General features: G+C 38.5%; 1 protein-coding gene across 1 annotated transcript in view; it reads right to left on the minus strand.

The window, feature by feature from the left end:
• Positions 1 to 1,000: 1,000 nt before the first annotated feature.
• The window catches only part of LOC118281012 (adenosine 5'-monophosphoramidase HINT3), a 125,322-nt gene continuing 103,194 nt past the window's right edge, over positions 1,001 to 23,128 (minus strand). Inside the window, exon 4 of the transcript XR_007706274.1 lies at positions 1,001 to 1,132. The gene's annotated coding sequence lies outside the window, so the exon portion shown is untranslated. The remainder of the gene's footprint in view (positions 1,133 to 23,128) is intronic.

Consider the following 23,128-nt stretch of genomic DNA (forward strand, 5'->3'; position numbering starts at 1 on the left):
GAGCTATTTTTAGACCATAAAAAGAACAGGAAAAAGCTTTTGCACTGCTAATTAAAATTATTATTTGCATTCCGATAAATAAATGGTGTTAATACTTCCTGTATTGATACATTATGATTAAATTAATTGGATACGTCGTATTGTTCATGTAGTCTATACTAGAACTAATAGATGGCAGCACTCGTGATTTGAATATGTCGGAAACTCAAATTCGTTAAATTAATATTTAATTTATTGGGTTTAGTATTAAGTATGTGAAATTTCTCATGAAAGGAAAACCAATTTTAGAGTTTAGGTATCAAAATTTCAATATTTTGTGTGTAACCAAATACTTGTTGAATGTTATTGCGACAGCATTTTAAAGAGTAGGTAGGTATCCCGCCTTCTAATCATCGAAAAGATCGGAGCAGTATTTTCTGAGTCGTTCAATTCAAAGTATTTTTGCGGTTTTGAAAATTCTCAGCACTTTATAACCATCGAATTTAGGTTATTTCTTGGTCTCAATCCCTATTAAATGAGATTTATACCTAACAATAAATAATCGGTGAAGTGAAAAGACATTGAATATGTTCAAGTGTGAAAGAGTTAAGCTACCCCCAGAAAGGTCGGTATCGCTCTATGTAACTCCTGATATTGCGGGTTGGCACTGATTGCTTTTTTATGGAATAAGCCGGTAAACGAGTAGACGGATCACCTGATGGTAAGCAGTCGCTGCCGGTCTGTCTGTTTGTTCTGGTTAATCGTGGAAATGGCTGGACTGATTTTGATGGGACTTTAATTGGCAGGTAGCTGGTGTATTAAAGAGCTTTTTAGAAAAAATTTTTAGAAAAGATTGTCTCGTTGGTGGCATGTGTGTCTGCCGGACAAGAGGTCTCGAGTTCGATTCCCAGGTCGGGCAAAGTACTGAGCTTTTTTGAAAATTTCTCAGTAAGTAGTAGTAACGGTCGCACGTAACGGAGTAACGCATCGCCCGCATCGTATCGCACGCATTCCGTATGACGTCATCAGTACGCATCGCATGTAGATATTGCCGATGATGCGGTCCGTACGATGCGGATCAGTGGACGCAGTTGTATGAGTTTCTATACAAGACAAACTAAAATCCGTTGCGTGCGATGCGTACGATGCGGGCCTGTGGACTAACCTTAAAAGTATTTTAATAAAACAAAAGCGTAACGGTTACCTACTGTTATATGATTGAAATATCTTTAGAATGCAGCCCCAAGGTCGCCGGTGAATGTAGTCTGCGATCAGACACGGAACAGTTCACTTATATATTGCAATATATAGCTGTTTGTGTTATATACATACATACATAGGTAGTCAGGTATATAAGGTGTTCTAAATGTATCTGCCACGGCTTTAATGGGAGATAGTGTTGTGTTTGAACATTACAATAGTGACAATAAATTATTGATTTTGAGTAATTTGTTTTTCATACAAAACTGATGTCTATTGGTGTTCCATAGTATCTGCCTCTGCCTATGTATGTATGTAATGATTAAAACTATTAACTTGTAACGGTCTTCTAACCTCGTCATGTAGATGTGAAACGTTAATGGAAGGTAGTGTTGTGTTAGAAGATTGCAATAGTAAATAATTAAATTATCTGGAGCTGCGGACTACCTAGCGGGTTTACCGGTGCTCCGGCTGAAAAAGCAGGAGTAGGAATGGGGTGGTTTTTAGTCAGTAAGAGTCTGACACTCCCTCTCGCATCGTCTTGGCGGGAGAAGTCATTGGATGATTATCCCCCTTAATTATGAGTAATTTTTGTTTCATACAAAACTGATGAATGTTGGTGAAGCGAAAGAGGTATGTAATAATCGTAGCAATTAGCGGTTTATCCTCTCTGCCTACCCCCATGGGAGATAGGCGTAAAGTTATTCATGTACAAAAAAATCTACGTTTGAGTTTGTTATGAAAGAGCTATCTCTTTCACTGTCTCTGTAAAATAATTGCTATCAATCGTTTTCATTGACGAAGCGACGCATCGTGCGTATTTGTGAACCACTTTATACAGAGTAAAGTCAATGTTTATTTAACTTCTTTATATTCTCAAATTGAATTAACTGGTCCGAGATACGAAATTTCTTCACTATTGTAATCTTCAAACACAACACTACCTCCCATTAAAACCGTGGCAGATACTTTTAGAACACCTTATATATTAACTGTTGTTACATATATACCTAGGTACTTAGGTATATATTGTCTATTAAATATTGGGCAGTAGATATATACCGTTACTTTCAATATTCAAGGTTGATTTACTGGGTGATTGACTGCCAAAGAGTCGCAGCCAGCAGCGCCGATTGCTTAGTTTTATAAGCTCGAATGCCTCCCTATCCTACGTTAAAGAACTTGAACTTCTTAAGAGCCTCTTATGACCTGTACGCTAGGTGGGCAACAGCAACCTCTCGCGCCCGGCATTAGTTCTGCGAAGCAGTCGTGTTAGCTAAGGAGAAGGCGGGGCCCGTGAGGGAACGAACCTCCTCACGCCGCCCCTGCCGTCGCGAGAGACACTCCGGGCGTCGGGGATCACGCGACGATCTCCGGCTACCGTAAGTGCGGGTCTTCGGACGGCGAGCAAGAGTGGCTCGCCGCCCGAACAGATCTAGACCCGTACGTGCGGTGCGTCACGTTCCGCGCGCGGCTCAAAGGCCACCAGACCACCACAGTTGGGGCCCAGTAGGGCTGACAGTGAGTGAAAAAGCGATACGCTAGGGACCCACAAACTCACAGTTCGGCCCTGTCCACGTGGACAGTAATAATAAACAAAGGTTTGGACTCAGGCCGTTTACTTCGCTGATCGAAAGTGATTGACCTAGACCGCCGGAATACTTAATTTCTTTGCATTCCTCTACATTGTTCAATCATAGCAATTAATATTTATTTTGGTATAAACTGCTAAACAAGCAGACGGATCACCGGATGGTAAGCAATTCCCGCCGCCCATGGAAACCCGAAACACCAGCGTGACAAGTGCGTTGCCGGCCTTTTGGGGGTTAGGAATTTAAAGGTTGTTGGGAAATTGAGGATTGGGAAGGGGGTAATTGGGCCTCCGGTAACCTCACTCACACAACGAAAGCGTTGTTTTACGTCGGTTTTCTGTGAGGTCGAGGTATCATCCGGTCAAGCGGGCCTATTCTCTTTCTTATTTTTTTTATCATCAATATTAAACAACACATGAAAGATGTCTAATACTGAATTAAGGCCTTTTTAATTCGCCAAATCGAAACAATAAATAACCAGAATTGCATCTAACTTCTTGCATCATATTAGAAGCAGTTTGGTAACCAACCGCTGAATGCAATACAGTATTACTGACTGTGGTTTTGTGGGTACAAGAGACCCAATTAGACTGCACGGTTGCTTATACTTACCATAAAAAAATCTTGGGACCCTTGAACATATTAAGACACCACAATTTTAATTTATAGGGTGGCCACCGGGGTACGCGTACGCATACGCATTTCGTATGACGTCATCAGTATGCATCGCATGTAGGTATTGCCGATGATGCGGTCCGTACGATGCGGATCAGTGGACGCAGTTGTATGAGTTTCTATACAAGACAAACTAAAATCCGTTGCGTGCGATGCGTACAATGCGGGCCTGTGGACGCGTACCTTTAGTGAGGTAAAAATCCCACACTCCCTAGCCTTTCTGCCCAAAAAAACTAAGCGGCATTTGAAGGTTTATGAAAAAGGGCCCCACAATTTCGTAGGGCCCCGGCCGGTACGCACCAACAGTGCGGCTCTGTCTGCCTACGTCACATTAAGGGTTTTGAAGGTTGCCCCGTGGTGGTTTTAGAGAGTAAAAAATCCCACACTCCCTAGTCTTTCTCCCCATAAAAAAACTAGCTTAAATTCAAATGGCGCCCATTTGAATTTAAGCTATTTCTCCCGTTATAAGAAAGGGCCCCGGTACGCACCAATAGTACGGCCCTGTCTACCTACGTCACATCAAGGAAAGGGTTGCGCTGAGGCCGGTAACCTCGCTGATCGAAAGTGATTGACCTTGAGCACGCTGACTTAACATTCTCTCCACAAACCTCCTTTGTGTTTTGTCACTTTTTTTTTGTTTATAATCGTTCGGTAATGTAATGTAGGCAGTTTTGTGAATAGATTTTTGGTGAGGTGTTTTCGATTGATTGAAATTTTACAGCTCAGTAGGGCTACTCCGGTTCTCGAATCCGAAGTTTCGTTTAATCTTCGGCCGTAGGTTTTATTGATTTACTAATAGAATTACTTGAAATAACGTTTTATTTTTAATTTAAAATTGAAATTTTATTTATATTCATTTCATTCGTCCATTTTTGTTCACGAAAGTTCGCAATAAATGGAATTGCAATACGAAATCTGTTTGCGTTGTGTTTCGTTGTGTGAGTGAGGTTACCAAAGGCACAATTAATTCCCAATCTCCAATACCCCAACAACCCTTTAATTCCTAACCTCCAAAACGCCGCGAACGCATTTTTAAACGCCTTGTTTCGGGTGTCTATTTTTGCTCGTTTACCGGCTTCAATAAATAGTATAAAACAACTTAATCCTAAGTCTATTATAAGTGTCTGTTTTTATTATTCTGTCTTCAATAATCGGGGTGTCCTTTTCTTTACAGAAAAAACACTGTAAATAAATAAAGATTAAAAAATAAAGTCGCTTTCTCTGTCCCTATGTCCCTTTGTATGCTTAAGTGTTTAATACTACGCAACGGATTTTGATGCAGTTTTTTTAATAGATAGAGTGATTCAGGAAGCATGTTTATATGTATAATACATGCATAATATATCACCATTGCACCCATGCGAAGCGGGGGCGGTGCTAGTACCTACATACATACATATCGTCACGCCTTTAATCCCCGAAAGGGTAGGCAGAGGTGCACATTACACCCGCTTTTCACAATTTATGTTGTTGTTGTCAGTCCCAACCCGGTATATGGCAATTGGTGGTGAGCCTATTGCCATATACCGGGCATATTTCTACGGTTACCACTGAGAAATTTTCGAAAAACCGAAAAAATATCAGTAATACTTCGCCCGACCGACCTAGGAATCGAACCCGAGTCGCATTAGCAGCCACTCGGCCAACGAGGCAGTCCTACCTATAACATAAAAAAGTAATCATTGGACAAAACGTCGACCCATTTCTTAGATAAAAAATGAAAATACGTGTTTGAAATCTTCTAATAACAAATACCTACCATTGAGAGACCGCGACGGTATGGTATGTGAGTTATTAGCAATTCAAATGTGGGTGTTTAATAGTTTGCCATCGTCACGCATCGAAGATGGGTAAGGAAAGTATATTTCTACGGTTATTATGTTTAATATATCTTCTCTATAATTGTATAAAAATCAATTGCTGTTCGTTCGTCTTGCTAAAACTCGAAAACGGCTGGACAAATTTTTACTTCAAAAAAAGGAGTAGGTCGGATATTTGTATATTTTTTTACCGATTACTACGCCTATTGTGGACCGATTTCCAAAATCACGCCTTATATCCCCGAGGGGGTAGGCAGAGATGCACATTTTGGTACGCAATACCACTGTACAATGTACACCCACTTTTCACCATTTGTGTTAAAGTCCTATGTAATAGACGGTTGATCCGGAGCTGCGGACTACCTAGCGGGTTTACCGGGGCTCCGGCTCGAAAAGCAGGAGTAGGAACGGGGTGGTTTTTTTAGTCAGTAAGAGTCTGACACTCCCTCCCGCCTCACCCAAAGCGGTAGAAGTCATTGGATGGTTTTCCCCCCTCAAAAAAAGGGGTACTGACATAACACTCTAGTAACATTAAGGGGACGCCCCAACTCTCAGATTAGCCTAATACCCCAGCTAAAGTGTTATCTTTAAATAAATGACACAGTATCGTTAATCCATGAAGCTAAACGCAAACAGATTTTAAAATTATGTAATTGACATAGTTACTAAGTAATCTAATCTTACTATAATATAATAAAATATAAAAGTTTGTGTGTATGTTTGATAAAATAATGAATAAATGATAAATCATAATTTTGGTTAAATTACAAAATAACACTTTAACACCTCAATCTCTTAAATAACTAGATGAGGCCGGCATTTCCTATCCGACTACTCTGAGAAGAAATGCCGAAACAAACTCAATTAAAGGTGACGGAGAACCGTGCGAGTTGATTCTGTAGTGGTAGTGTTTGTGTGTTTGTTACTTAATCACGTCAAAACGGTTGAAGAGATCGGGATGATATTTAACCCACGGAACAGGGGTAGATTATGGTCTGAAATAATACATATAGGCTTTATGGTATAAGCCGGTAAACGATCAAACAAGTCACTTGATGGTCAGCAATCGCCGCCACCCATGGACACCCGAAACACTAGAAGCGTTACAAGTGCGTTGCCGGTCTTTTGGGGGTTAGGAATTTAAGGGTTGTTGAGGAATCGGGGATTGGGAAGATTGGGAAGGGCCCTCCTAATTGGGCCGCCAGTAAACTCACTCTTACAACGAAATACAACGCAAGCGTTGTTTCACGTCAGTTTTCTGCTCGGCCGTGGTATCACTCCGGTCGAGCCGGCCCAGCAGTGCCGAAGCATGGCTCTCCCACACTTACCTTACTTTAGTAATTAATTTAACATTGATACAGTTAATTTTATCAGCAAACGTACTTAACTATCAACGTAAATATCTACTTAAACCAATAACAGAGATTTCAAATCTATTGATAAAAATGACAATAAACAAACATTAAGACATTTTTACAAAATGCTTTACCAATATGTATTAGGTAAGTATTCATTATCATCGATATTGTTTTTCCCCGGGAGATAAGACAGAGTCCGATTCCATAGCACACATCCATAGGCACACATCATTTTTTTTAATTTTTGAGTGTGGAAAATCATCCTATGGCTTGGCGAGAGGGAGTATCAGACTCTTACTGACTAAAAACTACCCCGTTCCTGCTCCTGCTTTTCGAGCCGGAGCCACGGTAAATCCGCTAGGTAGTCCGCAGCTCCGGAGTATCTAGTTTGTAGTTACGGCCCTAGCCGCGAATTGTGATTTAACATTGTATTTTCCACCACCTGCCTGTAGCCACTTTTTGTATGCAATAAATACTTAAATACTTGAGGGGCGCCCAAAGGCACGTGAGAGACACTTCGGCCGTCGGCGATTCCGCGATGACCTCCGGCCACCGTAAGTAAGGTCTGTGGACAACGAACAAGGGTAGCTTGCCGCCCGACCAATACCAGACCCGTGCATAAGGCGCGCGCTTCAAAGAGCCATCAGACTACCGTAGATAGAGCCCATTAGGGCTGATGTAGGCCATACGAAACCCAGAACAGGAATGAAAGTGGTCATAACAGTAGATATTCTTTTCCTACAGTCATGTGATCTGATGTTTATTACTAGACAATCAATTTAAATAATTGATAGCAAATTCACAAAACAATTATTATAATAATTATTTCGCACTATCGAAGGAAACGGATACAGTGGTACTAACATGAGAATACACAGTGATTGTGTACGGCGCAAAATGAAAATTTAATTTATTATTGTTATTCCTAGATAGGCAATATTGAGTCCATTCGATTGTTGATATGATGGAGTAAACAGACAAACTTTTGAATTGTTTTCTATGGTATAAGCCGGTAAACGAGCAGACGGATCATCTGATGGTAAGCAATCGCCGCCGCCCATGGACACCCGCAACACTCTATAGGAGTTAAAAGCGGGTTCCCGTTTGGGAATGCTGAAGAATTTTTATGGTATAAGCCGGTAAACAAGCAGACGGATCTCCTGATGGTAAGCAATCGCCGCCACCCATGGACACCCGACACACTAGAGGCGTTACAAGCGAGTTGCCGGGTCTTTTACAGATTTTGGAATGGGGAGGATAGGGTCCCCATTCTTTTTTTATGGTATAAGCCGGTAAACGAGAGAAGAATCACCTGATAGTAAGCAATCAGCGCCGCCCATTAATACCCTAAAACCAGAGGCGTAAATAGTGCGTTGCCGACCTTTTAAGGGGATAGGAATAGGGTTATTGGGAAATTGGAGATTTGGAAGATTGGGAAGGGAGGTTATTGGGTCTCCGGTAACCTCACTCACACAACGAAACAACGCAAGCGTTTTTTCACGTCGGTTTTCTGTGAGGCCGTGGTATCATTCCGGTCGAGCCGGTGATCAAGGACCATTTTTTTAACCAATTTCAAAAAAAAGGAGGTTCTCAATTTGACCTGTATGTATGTATGTTTGTCTGCAGCTGGTAGCCCAGCTACTGCCTCAATCGTACAGTAAATATTACTACTACACTAGAGAAATTCTTTAAACTCCACTCGAACGAAGGCCATTTAAAAAAGGTCAATGAAATAATTCAATAGGTAACTGTATATGTATTTCATTCAAGTGTTTTCTATCCATATCATAAATTACAACATATAATTTTATTATTACTTTCGTGAGACATACTAAATTATTTTTATATGTTATCGGCTTACTCACATAACTGTTTGAAGAGGAAGGCGCGCGAATCAAAATTAGGTAGACAGGTATTAGGCGATCAGATTGACAGAAAATGTTTCGTAATATTACGAAACATTTTCTGTCAATCTGTGAGTGATCCCTGTAGTGTTTGTATGATTTGAAATCAAGAACTATACGATACCAAGTATTTGGTACAAATTTTTTTTAAACGTATTTTAAGCTGAAACTTTGTGTAGAGATTCTATTCAACCTGTATTCTTCAGTGCTTCTTGATTTATATGGGTATTTTGTTACACGCTGTATAGATAATAATGTACTTACCTACTTAAATAAATTGCATTCTGTTGCTTTATCTACAAGTAGGTACATCGGCTGTACTATCTATCAGATTGTTGAAATATTAAATAAATAATTGATAAGTGGAATTAATGACCGATTTTGCGTTCATGTTTTTATTTCGTTATGCACATTTTTAATGCCAGCTAGTGTTTCATATTCATTATAACTTGAAAATGGATTGTAAATAAAATTACGTCGCCACAGCTGGAATAAGGCCTTTTGCTCAAGAGGGGTGTTGATATATGTAACATGTTACTTGACAGTAAGCTTTTTTTTTGAGGGGGAAAAATCATCCAATGTCTTCTCTCGCCTTAGGTGAGGCGAGAGGGAGTGTCAGACTCTTACTGACTAAAAACCACTTCGTTCCTTCTCTTGCGTCGAGCCGGAGCCCCGGTAAACCCGCTAGGTAGTCCGTAGCTCCGGATCAGGCATCAGCCCTACTGAGCTCCAACATGACAGTAAGCTTGAAGCTCAATTCGGTCACTAATTTTCCATGTAAGAGAGCCATGCTTCGGCACGAATGGGCTGGCTCGACCGGTGTGATACCACGGCCGAGCAGAAAACTAGCATGAAACCACCACAGCGTTGTTTCGATGTGTGAGCGAGGTTACAGAAGGCCTAATTTTTCCAATCTTTCCAAATCTCAATTAAACTCCTATCCTCCAAACTTGTAACGCCTCTGGTGTTTCAGGTGCCTATGGACGGCGGCGATTGCTTACCATCAGGTGATCCGTCTACTCGTTTACCGGCTTATACCATAAAAAATGATTATGTAATATTAAACGTTAACTATTGTACGTATATAGACTATCACCTTTATTAACTGATAAGCCATAATACTCTTATATGGGTTAAACCAGTACATAAAATAATATGTTTACGATTAACTTGTCGGTCCAGTGAATCACTCTGTCCTGTCTCTCACGCAGTCCTCCCTCAATGACTATGTAATCATCCAATGACTTCTCCCGCCTTGGGCGAGGCGACTACTGACTAAAAACCACCCCGTTCCTACTCCTGCTTTTCGAGCCGGTAACCCGCTAGGTAGTCCGCAGCTCCGGATCAGGCATCAGCCCTACTGAGCCGCATCTATGGTGATCTGATGGCTCTTTGAGTAAGTACGGGTCTGGTTCTAGTCTCCATTCGAGAACCTTTCTGCACCTTCGGTCGACGCCTTATCTACTTAAGTAAGAGATGGGGAGAATCCACCAATTATCAAATCTCCAAAATGCCGACAACACATACGTAACTCCTCTGATTTGTTTTCTGGGAGCGTCCCGTTTACACTCTGTATATAATATTACATACTCTCATTGAAAATTGGTTCTTGTTCACGTACGTATTTTGAATAACTGCATTGAATTGGATGATCGGGTGCCTACTTATATTTTTCCAAATTGAATAATTTCCTTTTATTGCTGTTTGTCATTGTAAGAATAAAGTGATATGAATCATCGCCAAATATATTGGGTCATTCGGGATCACTGACTGATCTGGCCGCTTATAAAACACCCAAAATGCATTATGATAAGCACAAACCTTTTTTTTTGAGCGGGTAAAATCATCCAATGACTTCTCCTGCCTTGGGCGAGGCGACAGGGAGTGTCAGACTCTTACTGACTAAAAACCACCGCGTTCCTACTCCTACTTTTCGAGCCGGAGCCCCGGTAATCCGCTAGGCAGTCCGCAGCTCCGGGTCGTACTAGGTGGGCCTAGGACGCTTAATTAGAGTCTAGAAATTCCACGATGATTCACCTATTTGCATACCTCAGCAAGTACATCAAGCCGTTGCAGTCAGTCCTTCGACTCCTACGCCTGAACTGTGATATCATCAGTTTATAAGATGATTGGGTATAAAAAGTTATGTAAATCTTCTATAGTAACAGCTAGCCTATTCTTCTTCAGCTATGCTACGGAAATGTAATATCTAAGCTGTGAAACTATGTGACCGTTTCCACTGATACTAAGTTATGTAGCTGTGCGAGAAAGATGTGCAGCTCGAGTATGCAATATATGGATGGTAGAGGAACCATCCATAGGACACATCTTTCCATATAAAAGACATAGATTAGCTGGGTCCGTTTCCACCAGTGCTAAGCAATGTGTACTAATGAATATGATTGGAAGAAACCTAATACATCCACGGCAACGTAGCATAGCACATCTCTGGTGGAAAAAGACTCTTAGTATTAATCGAAATTTTGTCTATTAGTTTCCGTATTGTTACTCTAGAAATTTCTTACGAAACTAATTCTAAAACTATTTCTTCGGTTAGAAGATAAGTATTGCCATTCACCGTGACAATGTGATTAGTCTTCTGTCGTTCCCCAGTGACAGTGATGCAGACAAGTACTTCGACGCCCAAAGGAGAGATTTTTTATTTTATTTTGTTTTAGTTAAGTTTTAAGTTATTTCTCGGTGGTAGCACGGAGTCTGGAATTGTGTCCAGTAAATGGCAATAGGCTCACCCCCTATTACATGGGACTTATAACACAAATGGTGAAAAGTGGGTGTACATTGTATAGCACCATTACGGGCCGTAATGTGCCTACCCCTTCGGGGATAAAAGGCGTGACGTTGTGTGTGTGTGTGTTATAGTAAATTCTAAAACTAATCTAAGTCACTTTATCACCAGGTCAGTGGCTGCTCCATTTTCAACAGGAAATATAGCGAAGATATAACGAACGGCAACCTTGACTTAACATTAAACATATAATATGTCATACAGCATAGAGATAAGAGGTTAGGTAATAATCGCAATTATTATGTTACACGTCATATTTGCGTGATAACGTTTTCGTTTAAGTTCGTTAAGATATGAGCCGGTAAACGAGCAGACGGATCACCTGATGGTAAGCAATTGCCGCCGCCCATGGATACCCGAAACACCAGTGGTGTTAGAAGTGCGTTGTCGGGGGTTTAACCCTTTTGGGGGTTAGGAATTTAAGATTTGTTGGGGTGTAGGAAAATTGGAGAAGGGAGGTAATTGGGCCTTCGGTAACCTCACTCACACAGCGTAAGCAAGTCGGTTTTCTGTGAGACCAGGTCGAGATTACTCAGGTCGAGCCAGTCCAGCAGTGCCGAAGCACGGCTCTCGCATACTTATCATGCAGGTAGGCGAATCATCGTGGAATACCTAGACTCTAAGCAAGCTCCTCCTAGTAGGTAGCTACATACAACTTTTATAAGAAACTTATGCCCGAATACTCAAACGCTACTCAATTTTAAAACGCTCTCAAATGTAGTTCTGTCACTATCAATTCTTTATAAAATGACAGAGATAGCACGATATTTAAGTACAACTTAAAATTGAGTAGCGTTTGAGTATTCGAGCGTTAGTGCTATACATCTTACTAATTTTAAAATGCGAAAGTTTGTGTATACGTTTGTTACTCAATAAAGTAAAAATGGCTGAAGAGATCAGGATGAAATTTGAAATTAGATTATAGTATGGAATAACACATAGTCTACTTTTTATCTAATTAAAAATAATATCTGTAAACTACACGACCAAGGAAGCATAAAAGACAATGCAATAAACATAAATATGCAAATATTACATAAAATTAACACTTCGCTTCAACTACATACATACATACATAACAGAATGTAATAGGCACCTATCATAAAGATTACAAAAGGAATAAAACACCTTCGCAAACACGACCTCATTTGCACGCGTCGTGAGACGTGTGTCATCCTTAGTCTATGCTCTTTAAAAAAATAACTTTCGTCTGCCATGATGTTGTAAATGTCAAACGGTATTGGCGGGAAATGTCAAGGTCAATACACGTTCCTTTTATTATTATATTATGTGCGAGAATCGAGAGACGAGGTATTATTAACATATTTATTCGTTGGAGAATTAAATAATACAGGTACTGTTATTTTCTTTACATCCTGGTTGGCCATTTATATTATCTGAAATTGATAGTAAATGGAAGGTTCTTATCCTATACATATAATCAATTTGGTACAGTCAACCACAAATTATAGCCTTTTTTTAAGGAGGAAAATCCAATTCTCCCGCCTTGGACGAGGCGAGAGAGAGAGTGTCAGACTTTTACTTACTAAAAACCATCCTGTTCCTACTTGTTTTGATAAAACCTCCCAAAACCGCTGCAACTCCTGTGCACCAGGATCTATAGTAGATACAACCATGAAAACACCGGAACACTGAAGTCCGGCGCGTCTCAGGGACACGAATGACTGTCTTGGATCCCGCAACGAAATAAATCAGAAGATATTATTATTAGAAGCGAAGAAAAACGAAATAGTTTCTACTTCCACTGGTGAATTTAATGCAGGAGACAGAATGGTTTAGAATGGTTTATTTTTATTTATTTTTTTAACGTTGATAAGTCTGCGTTTGGCCACCAACCCGCTTACTGCCAAGACGGCGAAGCGAAGATGTGGCCGAAGATGGAGCACACAGACTTAGAAAGTACCTATTTACTCTGACCTTGAAAAGACCCGGGTTTTATTTCTCAGGAAAAACAGAAAAATAGGTATTTTAAGACTTAAATCACCGAAATTCTTGCGAAAACAGGCAATATCAAGATTTTTATGCGCAGAAGTCGCGAACTAGAACTAGTATATACTAAAACACCTATATATGCCTAGGGTACCTCGGGTTCGAATCCCGAGTCGGGCAAAGTTTTACTGGGCTTTTTTCGGGTTTCCAAAATTTTCAATAGTAGCACGAAGTCTGGAATTGGGCCCAATACCTATATGGCAATAGGCTCGCCACTTATAAAACAAATGGTGAAAAGTGGGTGTACATTGTATAGCGGCATTACGTGCCGTAATGTGCACCTCTGCCTACCCTTTCGGGGATATAAGGCGTGACGTTGCAAACAACCTATACATGCATAAATAGTTTATTTATAACGGCGGTACGGCCATGACTTTATAAGCGCCATTTTAGATTGTCGCTTAAAATTCCGTTCACGAACTGTCGAGCGAGTTCTTTACGAATATTTCTACTCTTAAACGCTTCCTTTGTCTCGTATTGTCAATTTTTTGGGTTAGAGGGAAAGCATTTTTGGTTTCTTTGTTTTTTTTATACGGCGAAGCACCACCGCTTCATGGTAGATGTCCCCACCCACTCGCACGAAGCGCTTCGCTTCAAGCTTCCTTGTGCGAACTGCTAGGGAGTGGAATTCTTTGCCGGAGTCTGTGTTTCCTGATGGGTATAACCTGGGTGTCTTCAAGGCCCGAGTGAATAGGTTGCTTATGGGTAGACGTGTTCCATCGTAGGCCGCATCATCGAAGTAGAAGTAGTCTGCAGCTTAAATATTCTAATACCTAACCCTTAAATGTTGTTATCTGTATCTATAATATAAAAATAAGTCTGGTTTTCTTTCCTGACGCTATAACTCCAGAACGCACAAACCGATTTCACGGTTTTGCATTCGTTGGAAAGGTCTCGGGCTCCGTGAGGTTTATAGCAAAGAAAAATCAAGAGAAAAGCAGAAAAACAGAGAAAATCATTGGTGGCGAAACGGAGTTCGCCGGGTTTGCTAGTAAAATCTAAATTCCTAAACCACCAATAGGGTAGACTGGGTACGGTTGAAACAAAGGACGGTTGAAACAAAACGAATATCTCGCAAACCGTTGGCGGGGCGGCTAGGGGTCCAAGGGGAGAACGAAGCGGACGATAGGTCTAAACACGAATCTTAGTGTTGCGTCACTCTCCGCGCGCTTTGGCTATTTCTAGGGGACCCTATTGTGTTTTGATAACCAAAAGTAAGTATTTTTGCTTGGAGATTTTTCCAATTATTGTCGTTTTTATTCAAGTGACAGCATTGAGGGTGCGTTGTTGTTTGAAATGAAGCTCGCGGAATATGACATTGTGACTAGTTTTTGTGTATCATTATTGTTACAATGACTAATAACTGAATTTTACCTAAAGTAGGAGTTGGGGACGGTTGAAACATTTTTTTTGGGTACGGTTGAAACAGTGTACTTATTATTTTTTTCTTGTTTTTACACCAAATAATATTTTTTAATGTGGACGTGTGAAGAGTGATCTGATTGATCTTTAAATTTGGCTTATCCTTATTGGACTAATGAAAGCCAAAAATTGTTTTCTTTCACTTTTTTTTAAATATTATTGTTTAGTTTGCTATGTTTAAAAAACAAACAGTTGATTTTGGTTTAATTTACGTAAATTTTATATCAATGTTAAGTAATTTGTAGTTACTTAGTTTTTTGATGATTGATTATATATATTTTAAATAGTGTGCTTTAAAACAATAAAGGCTGATTAAAAATATCGTTCCAAGTATATAAATATTGAAGACTGATTACTAATGTCAAAGAGTTACTTAATTATTCTTAGATTTAAAATAAACAATTAATAAAACGTGTTGTAATATTATATTTTGTATTATTCGCATGTGTTTCAACTGACCCCATTCACTGTTTCAACCGCCCCTGGTATGGGGACGGTTGCAACAAATCCGATTTATTTTTTAATTTGATCTACTTTTAAAAATAACACACCTGGGACTAAAAACATATTGCCTATTAGTAGACAGAAACATGCTCTTTTATTTAACATATCTTCTTCATCGCTCGGGTTATAAAAAGCAGAACTATGGACGTTATAAGTGAAACTGTTTCAACCGTACCCAGTCTACCCTATTTGGCACCAATAACCCAACTTATCATTCAAAGAAAAGTTCCTTTAATACAAATATTGGCTTCCAATGTTTGCCATTGGCTGTACGTGCTAAGAATGTGCAACCAACCTTTGCTTAGGGCACTGAACCCTAAGTTATGCAGTGACTTGTTGCAACTTGCCGAGGCGTAAACTACAGTTCATATTTTTGTAGTTAGCAAAAGGCAGATTGTTTATATAGAGCCTTGATAAATCTTTTTAAACTGAAAAGGTAGTACTTATTTCATGTAACAAATTATTGGTATTAAACATTCTATCTAACACATAATATATTTTAGGCTTCCATTAAAATTACGTTATAGTATCTCTGTCTAAAAAAGAAACGTCACACAGTTAAAAAATAAACATCACGCTTCTTTATCCCCGAAAGAGTAGGCAGAGTACAGAAGTGCACCAACCACTTTGCCCTTTATTTAATGATGTACAGACTACACTTTGGAACGAGCACCTAGCTTCACTGACGGACAGACTGACAGACTGTTATTTATTTCTTTATTTGTTGACGTTTCAAAAGTATGAACCTAATTATATGGTTCAATTGGAATAAATTATTTGACTTTGACAGAGTTCAGAAACTGTGCTAGTTATAAACAACATTTTTTTATGCCGTATTCTAAAACACTTCCCAAATTGAATTTGCAACCCCCAGCTCTAAATCCGCTCTTATAACCACTCAATTATCAAGACAGTCAATACAAAAACTACCTATTATATTGTATCTACACAAACATGTATACATACTACATAGTTAGCTATAACACACTAACTTGACAAGTTAGGCAAGTATAAGCCGCAGAGAGTGAAAGGTATTTGAGTAAGGTCGCATAATTTTAGAACACTACCTAGTCAGCGCCCTCTAGACTATTATGTAATCCGAATCTCTCTGCATGTTTTGATTTTTCGAAAACAATATTATATTGGCATTGTTAGGGTGCTTTTCTATCAGAGATGTGCTATGCTACGTTGCTGTGGATGCGTTTAGCTTCCACCAATCATATTCATTGGTACACATAGCTTAGCACTGGTGGAAACGGAGTCAGCTATTTATTTTTCAGCCATGGTCGTCCCACTGTAGGGATGGAAATGATTGGCCACAAAGAGCTCTTCAAACAAATCAATGGAAGAAGGTTAGGGAGGCCTTTGCCCTGCAGTGGAACGATCATGGCTGAGTCAGCTAAGTTATGTTTTTTATGTGGAAAGTTGCGTACTATGGATGGCTTCCCTGCTATCAATACATCACATAACAACAACTATGTGTATAGCTTAGTATGCTAAGCAAGTACCTATGTTAATTTTAAATTAGGATGTTATGCTGATGTTATTAATTTTCTTGGGTAACCCAGACCTGTGAACTACCTAGCGGGTTTACCGGGGCTCCGACTCGAAAAGCAGGAGTAGGAACGGGGTGGTTTTTAGTCAGTAAGACTCTGACACTCCCTCTCGCCTCACCCAATACAGGAAAAGTCACAAGCCATCCGGCTTTCCCACCTTAAAAAAAATGTGTACTTTTAATAAATGATGATATGTAGGTAATTTATTTTTGTTATACCTATTTAAGTCAAGTGATGTCATTTATTTTGTTTAACACACCTAAACTAACAATAGGTACTTAGGTACATTAATGATATTAATATACCGAATGAAGCAAACCCATATGACATAATTTAAACCACATATTTGTTATCATCTTGGCTGACAATATACGAAAAATGAGCGAAATAGACCCAGTAAGTAAGCCAAAAAGTGCATTATTCTCTTTGAGCTAATTTGAACACTCTTATGGAATAGGGGGCAAACAAGCAGACGGATCACCTGATGGTAAGCAAACGCCACCGCCCATGGACACCCGAAACACCAAAGGCGTTACAAGTGCGTTGCCGGCCTTTTAGGGGTTAGTTTAAGGGTTGTTAGGAAGATTGGGAAGGGGAGTAATTGGGCCTCCGGTAACCTCACTCACACAACGCAAGCGTTGTTTCACGTCGGTTTTCTGCTCGGCCGTGGTACCACTCCGGTCGAGCCGGCCCAGCAGTGCCGAAGCATGGCTCTCCCACACTTAACTGCTTTACCAACAAGGTAGTGTACCAATTCTCTGGCCTTTTACAAAGATTTGAACTTTAGTCTAACCTTTTAACTTTCAATAATACATTATACTAATATAAATCTATATAATCTGAACTATAATGCATTTCATTTCATAACCTGTATCTCTGGTTGCCCAATATCGCATTACAGCGTGAAGTAGGTAACTGCTTACGACATTTTGGTTTTAAAATCGCAACAGTTCACTGTACGGTTGGCGCGGTGGCTGGGTAACTGGCTGCCGCGCAACGTGTAGCGGGTTAGATTCCCGCACGGAGCAACTCTTTGTGTGATCCACAAATTGTTGTTTCGGGTCTGGGTGTCATGTGTATGTGAACTTGTATGTTTGTAAACGCACCCACGATACGGGAGAAAATCCTAGTGTGGGGTAATGTTTTTATAAAAGAAAAAAAAAAGAAAGAAAAGAAAAGTTGTTCAAGTAAAGTATTTTTTTGGAGAATGGTTCTCGTTGGTCAAGTCGTTGTGAGAGTCGACTGCTGAGCTTGGGATATTGGGTACGATTGCCGTGGATGAATTGGTTTACCTAATACTTTAATTCGAGGCTACATGTTAATCATCACTACATAGTATAAAACAAAGTCGCTTTCTCTGTCCCTATGTCCCTTTGTTTGCTTAAATCTTTAAAACTACGCAACGGATTTTGATGCGGTTTTTTTAATAGATAGAGTGATTCAAGAGTAAGGTTTATATGTATAATACATGCATAATATATCACCATTGCACCCATGCGAAGATGGGGCGGGTCGCTAGTAACAAATAATGAAAAACAGTTTTTAATTAAAAATGTTTCTTTAATAGTTTAATGGTTGAATGTAACTTTACAATAATAGCACTTAGCATTATAAAAATCTCATTATTTATTTATATTATTAATTATTATGTAGGAATATTTAAGTACATATTATAATACAAAGTTTAAGTTTAAAAATAATGTTTCTATCACTAAAATAACCAATAAAGGTACGCGTCCACAGGCCCGCATCGTACGCACCGCACGCAACGGATTTTAGTTTGTCTTGTATAGAAACTCATACAACTGCGTCCACTGATCCGCATCGTACGGACCGCATCATCAGCAATGCCTACATGCGATGCGTACTGATGACGTCATACGGAATGCGTACGATGCGTACAGTGTGGGCTGTGGACGCTTACTATTAGTAGGTATTTATTAATAGAAACAGATTTTTATCGTTTTAAACTACATGTAGCTTAAAATAGTTCTTGAAAAATTATTAAAAAATACGGGAATGCTATTTCATGAGACTGATATTTATATTAAAATACTAAGCATAGTACATTATTATTATAAGGGCAGTATTATACTTGCAGGATATAGCGAAGAAAAACAGTCTCTCTATATGGATACCGTACATCTATTGTTTAACACTAGTATTAGAACTCAAAACGATGAAGTATGAACTGATGTATCTTTCGTGAGACATTTTAAATTAATTATTATTTTATCGGCTTATTCATTTGACGAGGAACTCGACTTGTTTCAAGCCATGCTAGAGGCTCATATGCCGCCAGTAGCAGCGCGACAATCGCCGCGTCGTGTGTCGCGGAATGCTGCTCATGAATATGAGCCTCTAGCATGGTTTGAAACTAGTCGAGTTCCTCGTCAAAACGTTACGTGAGTAAACCGATAACATAATAGGTAATTGATGAACGCATGACTAATTCATCCGTGATCATGGCGCTTACAACAGTGCCGAAACATCGGAAACTCATAAAAATAGAAAATCATGGCAAATATCCCGTTTCGAATTCTAATACTAGTGTTAGTGACCATGTCAGTTTACAAAACCTTTTGTTTAATGTTGTCACATGTTAAAATAATAGATAAAGAAAACCCTTAGCACATTAACCGCCATGGGCACGCACATTTATACTTGCAAAGTATTAAGTGTTTGACAGCGAAAAAAACTGTCTCTCTATTATGGATAAATCTATTATTTAATCGATTGAAGCGCCATCTAGCAATAGCAAAAACGATAACTTTCATTCAAGACTCGTTTAAAAGTAACAAACATTTGATTTTCTTTTAGAAAAATCAGTAATAAACACAATAATTCAATTCAATTCACAACAAAATTTTGAAAACAAATGTATTTAATTATATTATTACATATTTTTATTGCTTTATATACACAAGGCCTATATCTAAGTTAACATTGTATATAAGGTGTTCTAAAAGTATCTGCCACGGCTTTAATGGGAGGTAGTGTTGCGTTTGAAGATTACAATAATGAAGAAATTGCGTACCCCGGACCAGAGAGTAGAGTCAATGTTTATTTAACTTCTTTATGTTCTCAAATTGAATTAACTGGTCCGGGGTACGAAATGTCTTCACTATTGTAATCTTCAAACAACACTACCTCCCATTAAAGCCGTGGCAGATACATTTAGAACACCTTATACACATAATATACACTAATTATAATATACAGCTTACTCACGTTCGATAATACTCAAATGACTGCTGCTTATAATCATGGGCCCCTGTCGTGGCTTGAAACCAGTCGAGTGAGTTCGTAAAATGAGTATGCTGTATCACATAATTAATTTATTATATCTCACAATAGCTATAATACATAACTGTTATATACAAAACCCTAGCGTTTTCTATCTATACAGAAAATCTAATAAAATACCATTCTATGCATTTAATACGGATGATGACGGGGTATGAAAATTAAAAATCTATTTAGTCCGTCAGTTAGGTAATGGAAAAATATTAGACACGTATTTTTTTTTATTTTGTCATATAAGACAATACTTAGATAAAACGAATCAAAAACACACAAAAGAAAGACAGACAGGGTATGAGCTGACTTGGGTGATAGGATACTTTTTATCTCATGGGAACGCGAACGAAGCTGCTGGCAGAAGCTAGTTTATAATAAAACTTTATTGTGATGATTTAGGAAAGAAATAACTATAACGTAAAATAAGATTTTAATAAAATGCTAAAAGGCGATAAAGATAGATTTTAATGAACACCATCAACTAAATTAAATAAACAAAATTATTGTGATTTTAGCAAATGTAGGACACATTTTAATAAGACTATTTGGAATTAAAAATTACAATTTCAGTAAATCTTAAGAATAAAAGTGTTTAATGTTTAATTAAAATTGTATAACACTGGTTTAGGGACCGGGTATAAAAAGGGTTTTCATCGCCTTGTTTAAATAAAACCGATCAGATATATTTTTATTGTCTATAATATAACAATAAGTCGGGATTTCCTTCCTGACGCTATAACTCCAGATCGCACGAACCAATTTCCACGGTTTTGCATTCGTTGGAAAGGTCTCGGGCTCCGTGAGGTTTATAGCAAAGAAAAATAGGAAATCGTGTTTGACATTTGTCAAAAAAAAAGAAAAATATATTTGACTAGACACATTACCGGTCCCTATTAATTTTGAATTTATCAAACAAAAATACCTACCACTAAAATATTTAGTATTTTAGGTTATAAAATTAATACCTTTTTACCCCTAAGGTATAGGCAGATCATTCGACATCAAAAACACGGATATATAATAAATTTCCTCGTATTTTTAAAAATTCCGCGATAAAAAAAACATAGTAATTATCTTAAAATAACAACTTATCTACATAAAAGATTTTTTGCGCGAAAAGCGATATCGAATCTATATATTTAAGTTCCGTTATAGATAATGTAACTACGTAAAAAGAAATATACACGGTGTAACAAAAAGGGAGTATACATATCAAGTGCACGGTTTCTAGATAACATAACAAACGATACGGTAAGGGTTTTCTAAACTCATGTTTTCATGGAACGAAGGATGAGCCTATTGCCATATACTGGGCACAAATCCAGACTCCGTGCTACTATGGAGAAATTTTCGAAAAACCAAAAAAATATTTTACGTTATAATATTGCAATTTATAGCTATATGTATATAGGTAGCGTAAATTTTTATCGTAGCTATTAGATACGCCGCATAATTCTCATGTTTTATAACAAAAAGCGCATTTTAAAATAACTATTTTTACAAACGAAACAAAAATGTTTAAAGAAACTCTCGATTTCTTAAAATTAATTCGATATAAATCTAAATACTTATATCAAATCCAATTTATCTACAAAGATTTTAATCATTTTTATCACAATATGTAATATGTATTTTTAAACGTAAGCGTCCACAGGCCCGCATCGCACGCAACGGATTTTAGTTTGTCTTGTATAGAAACTCATACAACTGCGTCCACTGATCCGCATCGTACGGACCGCATCATCGGCAATGCCTACATGCGATGCGTACTGATGACGTCATACGGAATGCGTGCGATGCAAGCCTGTAGATGCATATCTTAACATTGATTTCAGCATAAAGGCAAGCGTCCACAGATCCGCATCGTACGCAACGGATTTTAGTTTGTCTTGTATAGAAACTCATACAACTGCGTCCACTGATCCGCATCGTACGCATTCAGAGTTTCTATACAAGACGAACTAAAATCCGTTGCATGCGATACGTACGATGCGGGCCTGTGGACGCTTACGTTAAAACTTATTTCAGCATAACACTTCGAAAAATGTGTAATCGTGAGCTAACGAAAGGAGGTTGGTAACCAAACAGGTTTAAAAAACAAGATTCACAGACGACCTTGGGAATAAAAGCGAAATTCTGGCGGCAATATTTGACAGCATTAAAATTAAGGCTCTCCCACACAGGCGCGTTATTATCGGTCGATTTTGTATTAGGATGGTCATGTAGTTACACATTGCTGCGATGATAACGCCGCAAGAAGTAGAATGTTGCGTTTTTCCGTCATGCGATATTCCGATATGAGTTCTAGTGTCTAAACACACTATGCTGAGGATACGCGACCGAAGTTCGGCATGATTACGCCTGCAATGCTATTTAAATTACGCTACTAGAATGTTTTGTATCAGGACGCAAGCGACCGTACACACCTGCGATAATAACGCGCTCTCTTGTAAGAAATATCGACCGATAATAACAGGCCAGAGTGGGAGCCTTTCAAAGTCAAAATAATTTATTTCAAATAGATAGGCACTTTTTAACGTCAAAGCAAATATAATAATATTAATAACGTCTGTTTGCCAGTCAGTCCTCTAGTTGCTCTATTTGCTCGTTCCAAAGTGTAGATTCCTATGGAGAAGAACGAGCAAGAAACTCCATAGGTTACTCTTTTTCAATCAGGTTCACAATAACTACAATATTGTTTCGATTGCTTCAACTATGTGAAACCTTTTAAACCAAAATCCGAATTTCAAATAAGTTTGACACTTAAAAACAGGTTGTGAATAGTGAATGGATAACTGGTACAGACCTTGTGGGTCTTATTATTAGTAAATCATAAATTATTTATTATTGAAATAGGTGCCTGTTTCTTTGTCTAGCCTTGCTTAGGAAAAATCTATTAGAAAGATCGAGAAGTTTTATTCAATATTAATAACTGACTTTTGGTCTATTTCTGCTACTACGGAATAAACATCCACTTTATTTTTAATAACTTATAATTTCTA

Source organism: Spodoptera frugiperda, chromosome 19 (assembly GCF_023101765.2).
Source record: "Spodoptera frugiperda isolate SF20-4 chromosome 19, AGI-APGP_CSIRO_Sfru_2.0, whole genome shotgun sequence".
NCBI classification, from domain to species: domain Eukaryota; kingdom Metazoa; phylum Arthropoda; class Insecta; order Lepidoptera; family Noctuidae; genus Spodoptera; species Spodoptera frugiperda.